Consider the following 14,895-nt stretch of genomic DNA (forward strand, 5'->3'; position numbering starts at 1 on the left):
AAAATAAGCTAGAGATACTTGTATTTAGTAAACCAGTGTAGAGATTTAAGAAACAAATCCCTCAAAGACATTTTCAAGCATTTGTTTTTACCATGTTTGTACATTTCACTCATTATGTGGGAAAAATTAAGCATTTGGCACTGAGGTATAATTCAGAGCAACACCTCCTAGGGGAGGATGAGATAGTGGAGCTGGTGACCAAAGAGATCTAAAGCAGCTCCAAAGGCAATTAGCTCCTAACATTGTGAGCAAGCTATTGGAGGTGGGGCCTGCCCATTCTGGCTTCCATATATCCCCTCAGGCTGACTGAGGTGTTATTTTTAGCCATTTGTGAATTATACTTCCCTTTATTCCTGTGTTAACCATTCCCTATTTCACAAGTATATCTTTATGTAGAATGGCAAAACTAGACAGAATATTTTGTCTCCAGGTGACCTCTTGTGATAATACCAAAGATCAAAATCAAGGAAAGTTAATTTATCAAGTGCCAGAATGTGCCAAGAGTAGCAGGACTTGACCCTTTCAATTTAAGTTGTAATCATCCAGAAAACAGTAAATTAATTAATATTTGTATTTAGGGGAATGCTAACTAGCAATTTTATAACAATATCACTGTCTGAATTATAAAGCTTCAAAATATACTTAGCTGAGAGACTAATAAGTCAGGTAAACTAAATAAGAATATTAAGCAAAAAAAAAAAAATCATATAAATCAACAATCTGGGGGAGAGACATCAACTGTCCTGGAGTAACATTTGAAAGGTAAGTTCATTTAACAATATCTTTTCCCAAAATTGTATAATCTAGTTAGCTTTCAGTTCCCAGTAATCTCATAAGCCCATCTCACTAAAAATTATGCTTTCGAGGCAAATTAATGAGCTTAATTTATTTTCCATGATTCTATGTTTTGACTTATTTGTTTAGTTCACTGGACAAGGATTCTCTAACTTAGAATTCTTCAAAATACAGCTGCTTGTGTTTTTTCGATTCTGTTTTATCAAAGTATCCTTCAGTTTTCATATTGGAGAGCTTGGATTCTAGATTTTTAATTTTCAGTTCCCTCTCATATCATATTGATGCAATATTATGTGCTCTTAACTGCTCTAACTCTTCTTTTTTAAATTATTATTATTATACTTTAAGTTTTAGGGTACATGTGCACCTGTGCAGGTTAGTTACATGTGTATACGTGTGCCATGCTGGTGTGCTGCACGCATTAACTCACCATTTAGCATTAGGTATATCTCCTAATGCTATCCCTCCCCCCTCCCTCCACCCCACAACAGTCCCCAGACTGTGATGTTCCCCTTCCTGTGTCCATGTGTTCTCATTGTTCAATTCCCATCTATGAGTGAGAACATGTGGTGTTTGGTTTTTTGTCCTTGCCATAGTTTACTGAGAATGATGATTTCCAATTTCATCCGTGTCCCTACAAAGGACATGAACACATCATTTTTTATGGCTGCATAGTATTCCATGGTGTATATGTGCCATATTTTCTTAATCCAGTCTATCATTGTTGGACATTTGGGTTGGATCCAAGTCTTTGCTATTCTGAATAGAGCCACAATAAACATGCGAATGCATGTGTCTTTATAGCAGCATGACTTATAGTCCTTTGGGTATATACCCAGTAATGGGATGTCTGGGTCAAATGGTATTTCTAGTTCTAGATCCCTGAGGAATCACCACGCTGACTTCCACAATGGCTGAACTAGTTTACAGTCCCACCAACAGTGTAAAAGTGTTCCTATTTCTCCACATCCTCTCCAGCACCTATTGTTTCCTGACTTTTTAATGATTGCCATTCTAACTGGTGTGAGATGGTATCTCATTGTGGTTTTGATTTGCATTTCTCTGATGGCCAGTGATGATGAGCATTTTTTCATGTCTTTTGGCTGCATAAATGTCTTCTTTTGAGAAGTGTCTGTTCATATCCTTTGCCCACTTTTTGATGGGGTTGTTTGTTTTTTTCTTGTAAATTTGTTTGAGTTCATTGTAGATTCTGGATATTAGCCCTTTGTCAGATGAGTAGGTTGCGAAAATTTTCTCCCATTTTGTAGGTTGCCTGTTCACTCTGACGGTATTTTCTTTTGCTGTGCAGAAGCTCTTTAGTTTAATTAGATCCCATTTGTCAATTTTGGCTTTTGTTGCCATTGCTTTTGGTGTTTTAGACATGAAGTCCTTGCCCATGCCTTTGTCCTGAATGGTAATGCCTAGGTTTTCTTCTAGGGTTTTTATGGTTTTAGGTCTAACGTTTAAGTCTTTAATACATCTTGAGTTAATTTTTGTATAAGGTGTAAGGAAGGGATCCAGTTTCAGCTTTCTACATATGGCTTTCTACATATGGCTAGCCAGTTTTCCCAGCACCATTTATTAAATAGGGAATCCTTTCCCCATTGCTTGTTTTTCTCAGGTTTGTCAAAGATCAGATAGTTGTAGATATGTGGCATTATTTCTGAGGGCTCTGTTCTGTTCCATTCATCTATATCTCTGTTTTGGTACCAGTACCATGCTGTTTTGGTTACTGTAGCCTTGTAGTGTAGTTTGAAGTCAGGTAGTGTGAGGCCTTCAACTCTGTTCTTTTGGCTTAGGATTGACTTGGTGATGCGGGCTCTTTTTTGGTTCCATATGGACTTTAAAGTAGTTTTTTCCAATTCTGTGAAGAAAGTCATTGGTAACTTGATGGGGATGGCATTGAATCTATAAATTACCTTGGGCAGTATGGCCATTTTCTCGATATCGATTCTTCCTACCCATGAGCATGGAATATTCTTCCATTTGTTTGTATCCTCTTTTATTTCATTGAGCAGTGGTTTGTAGTTCTCCTTGAAGAGGTCCTTCACGTCCCTTGTAAGTTGGATTCCTAGGTATTTTATTCTCTTTGAAGCAATTGTGAATGGGAGTTCACTCATGATTTGGCTGTCTGTTCGTCTGTTATTGGTGTATAAGAATGCTTGTGATTTTTGTACATTGATTTTGTATCCTGAGACTTTGCTGAAGTTGCTTATCAGCTTAAGGAGATTTTGGGCTGAGACAATGGGGTTTTCTAGATATACAATCATGTCGTCTGCACACAGGGACAATTTGATTTCCTCTTTTCCTAATTGAATACCCTTTATTTCCTTCTCCTGCCTAATTGCCCTGGCCAGAACTTCCAACACTATGTTGAATAGGAGTGGTGAGAGAGAGCATCCCTGTCTTGTGCCAGTTTTCAAAGGGAATGCTTCCAGTTTTTGCCCATTCAGTATGATATTGGCTGTGGGTTTGTCATAGATAGCTCTTATTATTTTGAGATATGTCTGCGTGCCTCTGTAGGCTCCACCTCTGGAGGCAGGGAACAAACAAACAAAAAGACAGCAGTAACCTCTGCAGACTTCAATGTCCCTGTCTGACAGCTTTGAGGAGAGCAGTGGTTCTCCCAGCATGCAGCTGAAGATCTGAGAACGGGCAAATTGCCTCCTCAAGTGGGTCCCTGACCCCTGACCCCCAAACAGCCTAAATGGGAGGCATCCTCCAGTAGGGGCAGACTGACACCTCACACGGCCGGGTACTCCTCTGAGACAAAACTTCCAGAGGAACGATCAGACAGCAGCATTTGCAGATCACGAAAATCTGCAGTTCTGCATACACCGCTGCTGATACCCAGGCAAACAGCGTCTGGAGTGGACCTCTAACAAACTCCAACAGACCTGCAGCTGAGGGTCCTGTCTGTTAGAAGGAAAACTAACAAACAGAAAGGACATCCACATCAAAAACCCATCTGTACAACACCATCATTAAAGACCAAAAGTAGTTAAAACCACAAAGATGGGGAAAAAACAGAGCAGAAAAACTGGAAACTCTAAAAAGCAGAGTGCCTCTCCTCCCCCAAAGGAACGCAGTTCCTCACCAGCAATGGAACAAAGCTGGATGGAGAATGACTTTGACGAGTTGAGAGAAGAAGGTTTCAGACGATCAAACTACTCCGAGCTACAGGAGGAAATTCAAACCAAAGGCAAAGAAGTTGAAAACTTTGAAAAAACTTTAGACGAATGTATAACTAGAATAACCAATACAGAGAAGTGCTTAAAGGAGCTGATGGAGCTGAAAGCCAAGGCTTGAGAACTACGTGAAGAATGCAGAAGCCTCAGGAGCCAATGCGACCAACTGGAAGAAAGGGTATCAGTGATGGAAGATGAAATGAATGAAATGAAGCGAGAAGGGAAATTTAGAGAAAAAAGAATAAAAGAAACAAACAAAGCCTCCAAGAAATATGGGACTATGTGAAAAGACCAAATCTGCATCTGATTGGTGTACCTGAAAGTGACAGGGAGAATGAAACCAAGTTGGAAAACACTCTACAGGATATTATCCAGGAGAACTTCCCAAATCTAGCAAGGCAGGCCAACATTCAGATTCAGGAAATACAGAGAATGCCACAAAGATACTCCTCGAGAAGAGCAACTCCAAGACACATGATTGTCAGATTCACCAAAGTTGAAATGAAGGAAAAAATCTTAAGGGCAGCCAGAGAGAAAGATCGGGTTACCCACAAAGGGAAGCCCATCAGGCTAACAGCAGATCTCTTGGCAGAAACTCTACAAGCCAGAAGAGAGTGGGGACCAATATTCAACATTCTTAAAGAAAAGAATTTTCAAGCCAGAATTTCATATCCAGCCAAACTAAGCTTCATAAGTGAAGGAGAAATAAAATACTTTACAGACAAGCAAATGCTGAGAGATTTTGTCACCACCAGGCCTGCCCTAAAAGAGCTCCTGAAGGAAGCACTAAACATGGAAAAGCACAACCAGTACCAGCTGCTGCAAAATCATGCCAAAATGTAAAGACCACCGAGACTAGGAAGAAAGTGCATCAATTAACGAGCAAAATAACCAGCTAACATCATAATGACGGGATCAAATTCACACATAACAATATTAACTTTAACTGTAAATGGACTAAATGCTCCAATTAAAAGACACAGACTGGCAAATTGGATAAAGAGTCAAGACCCATCAGTGTGCTGTATTCAGGAAACCCATCTCACGTGCAGAGACACACATAGGCTCAAAATAAAAGGATGGAGGAAGATCTACCAAGCAAATGGAAAACAGAAAAAGGCAGGGGTTGCAATCCTAGTCTCTGAAAAACAGACTTTAAACCAACAAAGATCAAAAGAGACAAAGAAGGCCATTACATAATGGTAAAGGGATCAATTCAAGAAGAAGAGCTAACTATCCTAAATATATATGCACCCAATACAGGAGCACCCAGATTCATAAAGCAAGTCCTGAGTGACCTACAAAGAGACTTAGACTCCCACACAATAATAATGGGAGACTTTAACACCCCACTGTCAACATTAGACAGATCAACGAGACAGAAAGTTAACAAGGATACCCAGGAATTGAACTCAGCTCTGCACCAAGCAGACCTAATAGATATCTACAGAACTCTCCACCCCAAATCAACAGAATATACATTTTTTTCAGCACCACACCACACCACACCTATTCCAAAATTGACCACATAGTTGGAAGTAAAGCTCTCCTCAGCAAATGTAAAAGAACAGAAATTATAACTCTTCTTGAGAGGCTGTTTGTGACTAAAACAAGTTAAAGGGATACAATTTTAAAATAATTATGACCTGAATGATTACTGTATGTTTGTTTACTTTAGTTTTGAGTCAGCACCTCAGAGAGCAGTTTTAAATATGTGAAAAAAGAAGCTGAAATGAAAGATATTTATCATCACTATCAACTAAATTGATAATATAATCTGAATTATTAAAAATTGAATCATTCTTATGTGAGTACTCATGTAATCTCATGATCCAAAGACCAACAGAATCCATTTCAAATGTAAACAACTGAACAATGTGACTGGCTTAAGAGCAATTCAAAGGTATGGTCTAATTTCTAAATAACAATTTGTTTTTTCCTCACATTCCAGTTTTGTGCCAACTCTTCTTAATAAGCAAATGATTTTCTAATGAGACTCATTATTCTGAAAGATCAGTTTGTTGTAATAATGATGGAAATGAAGAAACTGAAACAGAGAAACAAGTGCTAGCTTCCTTCTAGAAATCTACAAAACAAATTGCTCTAAGATAAATAGAGGAAACACATTCAATGTACATATCCAAAATATAATTTGCAGTGAAATGAATGAAAGAACATTAAAGATAAATAAACTAAACTTTAAGAATAGATTCAGTTCTTCTAATTTTTTATTATCTCCTGTCTTGGTTGTTCTTTAGTCTCCCTTTTATAATGTTCAAATTGTCCATGTTTCACCATATTTCTTTCCATATGACTTTTAAGATTTACTACTACTTGTTCCAACTTCTTTTTATGCTTCTGAAGTTTTTCACATTTCTTTTGCATTGTTTTCATAGATAATGAATTCTGTTGAAGAATTTGATTTTACAAAGGTGAGGAGAGTGGTGGTTTTAAAACACATCTACTAATTGGTGGATATATTTCTCCCATGAATTTCCCCCTGTTGAATACAAGCTGGCCTTCATAACTAGCTTCTAGTGAATATAATGTAATGGAACTATGGTGTCACTTTGAAGGCTAGGTTAGAAAATGTAATACAGTTTCCAGTTGACTTTCCCTCTCTAGAGAAGTTTGCCCTTATAATCCAGCCACCATATGCTCTGAGGAAGCCCAAGGTACACGGTGAATCCTTATGTAGCTCTTCCGCTGACTGTCCCAGCTAAAGTCTCAGCCAAAAACCAGCTTCAACTGTCACACACGTGAATGAACAAGCCCTGATAATTCTAGTCCTCAGCTTCAAGTCACTTTAGCTGTTGCCAATTGGAAGAGAAATGAGCTGGCCCCACTGAACCTTGCCTAAAACTGCAGATTCTGAACACATTTTTGAGGTAGTACAGATACAAAATAAAAGTTATTGTCACTAAAGAAACAATAATAATAAGTACTAAAACATGTAGGATACCTTTGTGCCAGCAGGTGGGTAGAGAAAGGATCTAGAGATGAATGAAAATGGAAATCCAAAGGACTTTGAAGACACTGTTAGTAGAAGCCTGATGGCCATTGAGCAGAAACCTTTACTGTCATGAGAAAAGCAGATGATGCATTCAATGTGCTGAAAGAAAATTATGAGCCTGAATATGATATCCAGCAAAGCTACCTTTGAAAAATGAATGAGAAATAAAGTTTTTCTCGGACAAGCAAACACTGAGCGAATTCATCACCCCAAACCAGCCATAGTAGAAATGCTTCAGGGAGTCCTAAATCTGAAGGTGAAAAGACAATATCTACCATCATAAAAACACACAAAAGTCTAAAACTCACTGGTAGAACAGATACACAATTGAGAAAGAGACAGGAATCCAATGTTACCACTACAGAAAACCACTAATTCATATAGGTAAATAATAAAAAGAAAGAAAGGACCAAAGGATATGCAAGACAAACATTAAACAACGAACAAAATGACAACAGCAATAATTCTTCAGCTGTCAATACAACCTTGAACATAAATGTCTTAAATTCTCCAGTTAAAAGATACAGCTTGGATGAGTGAATCAAAAAACAGTACCTAAGAAACTCACTTCAGGCTGGGTGCAGTGGCTCATACCTGCAGTCTTAGCACTTTGGGAGGCTGAAGTGGGCAGGTCACTTGAGGTCAGGAGTTCAAGACCAGCCTGGACAACATGAAGAAACCCATCTCTACTAGAAATCCACACACACACAAAAAAAAATTAGCTGGGCATGTTGGTGCATGTCTGTAATCCCAGCTATTCAGGAGGCTGAGGTGCAAGAATTGCTTGAACTCGTGAGGTGGAGGCTGCAGTGAGCCGAGATCGCTCCACTGCACTCCTGCCTGGGTAACAGAGTGAGACTGCATCAAAAAGAAAAAGAAGAGAGAAGGGGAGGGGAGAGGAGGGGAGGAGAGAGGAGGGGAGAGGAAGGAAAGAGAAGAGGATAAGGGAAGAGAATATGAAAAGAAAGAAAGAAAGAGAGAGAGAGAGAAAAAGAAAGAAAAGAAAGAAAGAAAGAGAAAGAAAGAAAGGAAGGAAGGAAGGAAGGAGGGAAGGAAGGAAGGGAAGGAAAAGAAAGAAAGAAACAAAGAAAGAAAAGAGAGAAAGGAAGAAAGAGAGAGAAGAAGGAAGGGAGGGAGGGAGAGAGAGAGAGAAAGAAAGAGAAAGAAAGAAAGAAAGAAAGTAAGTTAGTTCACCTGAGTGCCAATGAAAAACTCATGTCACCTGTAGAGACATACCCACACCCTGAATACAACACTGAAAGTGAAGGGATGGAAAAAACATTTCATGCAAATGGAAAACCTTTGAAAGCATGCAGGAGTAGCTGTATCTACATCAGGCAAAATGGACTTTAAGTCAAAAAACATAAAAGGAGAAAAAGAAGGTTATTACATAATGATAAAGAGATTCATTCAGCATGAGGACATAACAGTTATAAACGTACATGCATCCAACACTCGAGCACCCAGATGAATAAGGCAAATATCTTTAGAACTAAAGAGAAAGGCACAGCCCAATACTATAATCATTGAATACTTCAACAGCCCATGTTTAGCAGTGGACAGCACATCTAAACAGAAGATCAACAAAGAAACATCAGACATAATCTCCTCTATAGGCCAAATGAACATAAGAGACATTTAAATAACGTTTGCTCAAACAACTACAGAATATATATCCTTCTCATGAACACACAGGACATTCTCCAGGATAAAACATACATTAGGCCACAATAAAAGGCTCAACATATAAAACCTCAAAATCATATAGAGTATCTTCTCACACCACAAAAGAATTAAACTAGACATCAATAATAAGAGCAACTTTAGAAACCATACAATTACATGGAAATTAAACAACATGCTCCTGGACGAACACTGGATCCATGAAGAAATTAAGAAGAAAATTAAAAAAAAAATGTTTTCAAGCAAATGAAAACAGAAACACAAAATACCAAAACCTATGGGATACAGCAAAAACAGTGCTAAGAGGAAAATTTATATCAACAAACGCCCATATCAAAAAGCTAAAAAGACTTCAAATAAACAACCTAATGATGCACATAAATAAATCAGAAAAGCAAGAACAAAGCCAAGTCAAAATTACTAGAAGGAAAGACATAGCAAAGATAAGAGCAGAACTGAATGAAGTAGAGACTAACAAAAAATACAAAGGATCAACAAAATAAATAGTTGTTTTTTCAAAAGATAAAAAAAATTAATGAACTGCTACTTATGCTCAAGAAGAAAAACAGAAGAGACCTAGGTAAATAAAATCAGAAACAAAAAAGGAGATATTACAACTGATACCACAAAAATAGAAATGCTTATTACAGACCTTTATGAACAACTATATGACAATGAATTGGAAAATCTAGAGGAAACTGATAAATTCCTGAACACATATAACTTACAAGATTTGACAAGGAAAATCTAGAAGACCTGATCAGAGGAATCACAGGTAATGAGATTGAACCAGTAATAACAAGTTCAGAAAAAAAGAAAGTCCCCAAACTAGATAACTTCACTGATGAATTCTACTAATCGTTTACAGGAAAACTAATGCCAATTCTTCTCAAACCACTTCAAATTCTTCCTAGTTTGTTCTATAAGGCCAGCATTATTCTGATATCAAGACTAGAAAGGGCATGACAACAACAAAACTACAGGCCAATATCCCTGATGAACACAGATGCAAAAACTCTCCACAAAATACTAGCAAACTGAATCCAGTAAGACAACAAAAAGTTAATACCCTAGGATAAAGTAGGACTTCTCCCTGGGATGCAAGGATGGTTCAACATATGTAAATCAATAAATATGATACATCTCATCAACAAAATGAAGGGAAAAACACATACAACTATCTCAACAGATGCAGAAAATCATCTGATAAGATTCATGAGGAAAACTCTCAACAAATCAAGCATACAAGGAACATCTCTCAACAAAATAAAGGTCACATAAGCAAAGCCACAGCTAACATTATACTGAATAGCAAAAAGCTGAAAGCCTTTCCTCTAAGAACTGGAACAAGACAAAGATACTCACTCTCACCATTTGTATTCAACACAGTACTAGAATTCCTAGCCAGAGCAAGTGGGTGAGAAAAAGAAAGAAAGGGCGTCCACATTGGAAAAAAGAAGTCAAACGATATCTCTTTGTAGATGACCTTATCTTACAGAAAGAAAAACCTAAAGACTCTACAAAAAAGTCTTAGAACTGATATACAAATTTAGTAAAGTTGCAGGACACCAAATCAGCATACAAAAATCAGTAGTGCTTCTGTACATCAAATGAACTAGCTGGAAAACAATCAAGAAAGCAATCCCACTTATAATACCTACAAAAAGATTAAATAGGAATAAATAAGGTAAAAGATCTCTATGAGGAATACTAAACAATACTAATGAAAGAAATTGAAGAAGATACAAATGGACAGACATCCCATGGTCATGAACTGGAAAAAATCATACTGTTAAAATAAGAATACTACCCAAAGCAATCCACAGATTCAATGCAATCCTTATCAAAATACCATTGTTTTTCATAGAAATTGAAAAAACAATCTTAAAATTCGTGTGGAACTGAAAGAAGATCCTGAATAGCCAAACCACTTCTGAGCAAAAAGAACAAAGCTGGAGAAATTGCACTACCTGACTTCAAAATACATTAAGAGGCTATAGTACCCAAAATAGCATAGTGTTGATATGAAGACAGATACATCAGTGAAACAGATCTGAAAACTGAGAAATAAATCCATGTATTTACAGCCAACTGATAGTCAACAAAGGTGCCAAGAAGATACACTGGGGAAAAACACCGTTTTCAATAAATGATACTGGGAAAACTGGATATCCATAGGCAGAAGAATGAACCTGGGTCCCTTCCTCTCATTATATACAAAATGCAGGCAGAATGGATTAAAGACTTAAACATAAAACCCAACATTATAAAATTACTAGAAGAAAACCTAGGAGAAATGCTTCAGAACATTGGTCTAGGTAATGATTTTATGGTTATGATTCAAAAGCACAGCCCAAATCCTCAAAATAGACCATTGAGACTACGGTGAAATAAAAACCTGCTGCAAACAAAGGAAACAACCAACAGAGTGAAGAGGCAATCTGCAGAATGGGTGAAAGTATTCACAAACAATTCATCTGACTAGGGACTAATATCTGGAATACACAAGGGTCTCAAACAACAATTTTAAAAAGTCCAATTAATGGTTAAACTAAGGGTCTGAAGAGATATTTGTCCAAAGAACATGTACAAATCGGCAAGAAAATAGATAAAAAATATCATTGAGATATCTGTGAGACTGTGAGAAAAGTGAAAAGCAATGTAAAATTAAGGGATAAGTGTTTTGCACAGACTAGACAGGTGCTAAGTCATATGGTCAGTGACAGAACAGTGAGGGAAAGCTTCATGAAAAAGGGAAAATTGGGCGCCAGGTCTGAAAGAATGAGGCTAGATAAACAGAAGCTGAAAAGTCAGGAAGGACAGCATGGGTAACGCAAACAGATGGTGAAATCAGCCCAATAACTTGAGGATAAAATCCAACAGCAGTGGGAAAAAAATAAACTTATGTCCACACACAATAATATTCAACTGATGAATGGACAACTGGTATGTCCATACAATAGAATATTATTCAACCATAAAAAGAAATAAAGTACTCATGCATGGTATGACACAAATGAACCCTGAAAACATTCTAAGATGGTTTTGATACATGTTCCCTCCAAATCTCATGTTGAAATGTAGCTGTCAGTGTTGGAGGTGGGGCCTGATGGGAGGTGTCTGGATCATGGGGGAATGAATGGCTTAGCACCATCCCCCTTAGCGATGAGTGAATTCATGCGAGATCTGTTTGTTTAACTGTGTGTGGCACCTCCCCCTCTCTCTTGCTCCTCTTCTTGCCAGGTGATGTGCCTGCTCCCCTTCCCCCTCCACCATGCTTATAAGCTTTCTGGGGCCTCACCAGAAGCTGAACAGATGTTGTGGCCATGTGCATACAGCCTGCAGTACCATGAGTCAGTTAAACCTCTTGTCTTTATAAATGACCCAGCCTCAGTTATTCCTTTATAGCAGCCAACCTCAACCTTTTTGGCACAAGGGACTGGTTTCATGGAAGACAATTTTTCCATGGACCAAAGAGCAGAGGGATGGTTTCAAGATGTTTCATGCACATTACATTTATTGCACACTTTATTTCTATTATTATATTATAATATATAATGAAATAATTATACCACTCACCATAAAGTTGAATCAGTGGGAGCCCTGAGCTTCTTTTCCTGCAACTAGAGTGTCCCATCTGGGGGTGATAGGAGACAGTGACAGATCATCAGGCATTAGATTCTCAGAAGGAGCGTGCAACCTACATCCCTTGCATGTGGGTAGTTCACAATAGGGTTCATGCCACTATGAGAATCTAATGTCACAGCTGATTTGACAGGAGGCCACGCTCAGGGGGTAATGAAAGTGATGGGGAGTGGCTGTAAATACAGATGAAGCGCTGCTCAACTCCTGCTGTGTGGCCTGGTTGCTAACAGACCATGGATCAGTACCGGTCCTTGGCCTGGGAGTTGGGAATCCCTGCCTTGTAACACAAAAATGGCCTAATACACGTGCAAAGTGAAAGAAGTCAGTCATAAAAAACTGCATTTTGTATGATGCTATTTGTATGAAATGGTCAGGCAGGTATAACCTATGGAGACAAAAAGTAGAGGGTGGTTGCCTAGGACCAGGCAACGTGGAAAGACATGAGTAGGGAATGCAGCTGGTGATGGCTAAGTGAAACTAAGCTAAGCGGGTTTCATTTCAGGGAGAAAAAAAATGCTCTAAAATTATTTGTGGTGATGGTTACACAACTCTGAATATACTGAGACAGTGAATCATATACTTTAAATGGTTGAATGGTATGGTATGTGAATTATAGCTCAATAAAGTTGTCTTAAAAAAATCCAGTGGTGGGATCTAGATAATTTTCTTCCATCTTAGTTCTTTTCTTAATTCTTATTTCTCTATTTTTCATGTACATACTATATATGATCTGAATATTTCTATGCTTTTACAATATATTTAAAATAAAAGGAACATAAAGAAAATGCCTAACTTTTCAAATAGCTTGTAAATTAATCTAAAATATTAGCATTTTGGCCAAGAGGATAATGGTCTTTCTGTATAAGTTATCCTGACATCCGTTAAATAAATATACAATCATCCTATTTCTTGTCTTTACTTTTGTGAATGGATACAGATTGTGTATCTGAATGAATACAGATACTGTTTTGTCTGTATCCATTTATAAAAGTAAAGACAAGAAATATTATAATTTTTTTTTTGAGACAGAGTCTCGCTCTTGTTGCCCAGGCTGGAGTGCAATGGCGCCATCTCGGCTCACCGCAAACTCCGCCTCCCAGATTCAAGCGATTCTCCTGCCTCAGCCTCCCAAGCAGTTGGGATTACAGGCATGTGCCACCGCACTAGGATAATATTGTATTTTTAGTAGAGACGGGGTTTCTCTATGTTGGTCAGGCTGGTCTCGAACTCCCAACCTCAGGTGATCCACCTGCCTCAGCCTCCCAAAGTGCTGGGATTACAGGCGTGAGCCACTGCTCCCATACTAGAAATATTATAATTTTCTAGAACATTCTATTGAATGTTGAATTTGGTCTTCAAAAACACTTTGTATTGTTTAACCAGCTGTAGATTAACTGTTGACATGTTCAATTTCCTTTGTACATGACTTCTGGTTTGCCCTCATTTCTTCTTTGACTCTTGTGTGCCCTCTTCTAAATGGATGTGACAATGGGATGTAACCTCTAGTGAAGCCTCTGGCATAGATCGTTTTTAAGGGTATCTGCCAATTCTTGTTGAAGTTATCTTGCAACTACCCGATATTTTTTTCTACTAATTTTATAAATCACCTTATTATTAAATTATGTTAACATTTAACTCTAACATATATACATAACAAATGTATCACCATGTACATTGACTTACCTTTTTTTCTTCATGGGTTCACGTTCCTGTTCATTACTGAATTCAGTTAAGGACACAGAAGGTGTTATCTTCCTGCCAAATCTCTATTGTGTTACTTAGACAACAGATTCACCCCACTATTCATTCATACCCTGATGAATATTCAATGCCTAACAACCTACTGAAGTCTCACAAAGAAATGGGTACGTGGGAGGGTCTGGTGGTGGTTAGTTCTGCACTGTGAAATGTTTTCCCTCTTTTTTATTAGAAGCTCAAATCAACCTCAGAGCTCCTCACATAGTCAATCACCTGCTGAAATCTTTCCGATAGATTCCTATCTCAGAATAAAAGGAAAGTTCCAAAGGCCTTCGAGGCCCTAGGTAAAGTGGCCTCCACCTTCATCCCTGGCCTCAGCTCCTACAACTCTGTTCACCGTCTCAGTATATTCAGAGTTGTGTACCATCACCACAATTAATTATGGAACATTTTTTATCTCCCTGAAATGAAAGCCCCTTAGCTTAGTTTCACTTCGCCATCACTGGCTGTATCCCCTACTCAAGTCTTTCCACCTTGCCTGGTCCTAGGCAACCACCCTCTACTTTTTGTCTCTGTAGGTTATACCTGTCTGACCATTTCATACAAATAGCATCATACAAAACGCAGTTTTTTATGACTGACTTCTTTCACTTGGCACGTGTATTAGGCCACTCCTTTCCCACTATACGTGTATCCCTGTCACCCCTCACTAGTCTGAAAATAGGGTTCCAATGCTAAACTAATAAATCACATAGAGATACAATGATCTTTGTACTGGACAAAGTGATATTCAAATGATAGTCATGGAGCCTTGAGATGAAAATTATGAACAAATTATTTGTAAAAATATTCAAAGTAAATTACACATAACAG

The sequence above is a fragment of the Pongo pygmaeus genome, chromosome 14, assembly GCF_028885625.2.
Source record: "Pongo pygmaeus isolate AG05252 chromosome 14, NHGRI_mPonPyg2-v2.0_pri, whole genome shotgun sequence".
NCBI classification, from domain to species: Eukaryota; Metazoa; Chordata; class Mammalia; order Primates; family Hominidae; genus Pongo; species Pongo pygmaeus.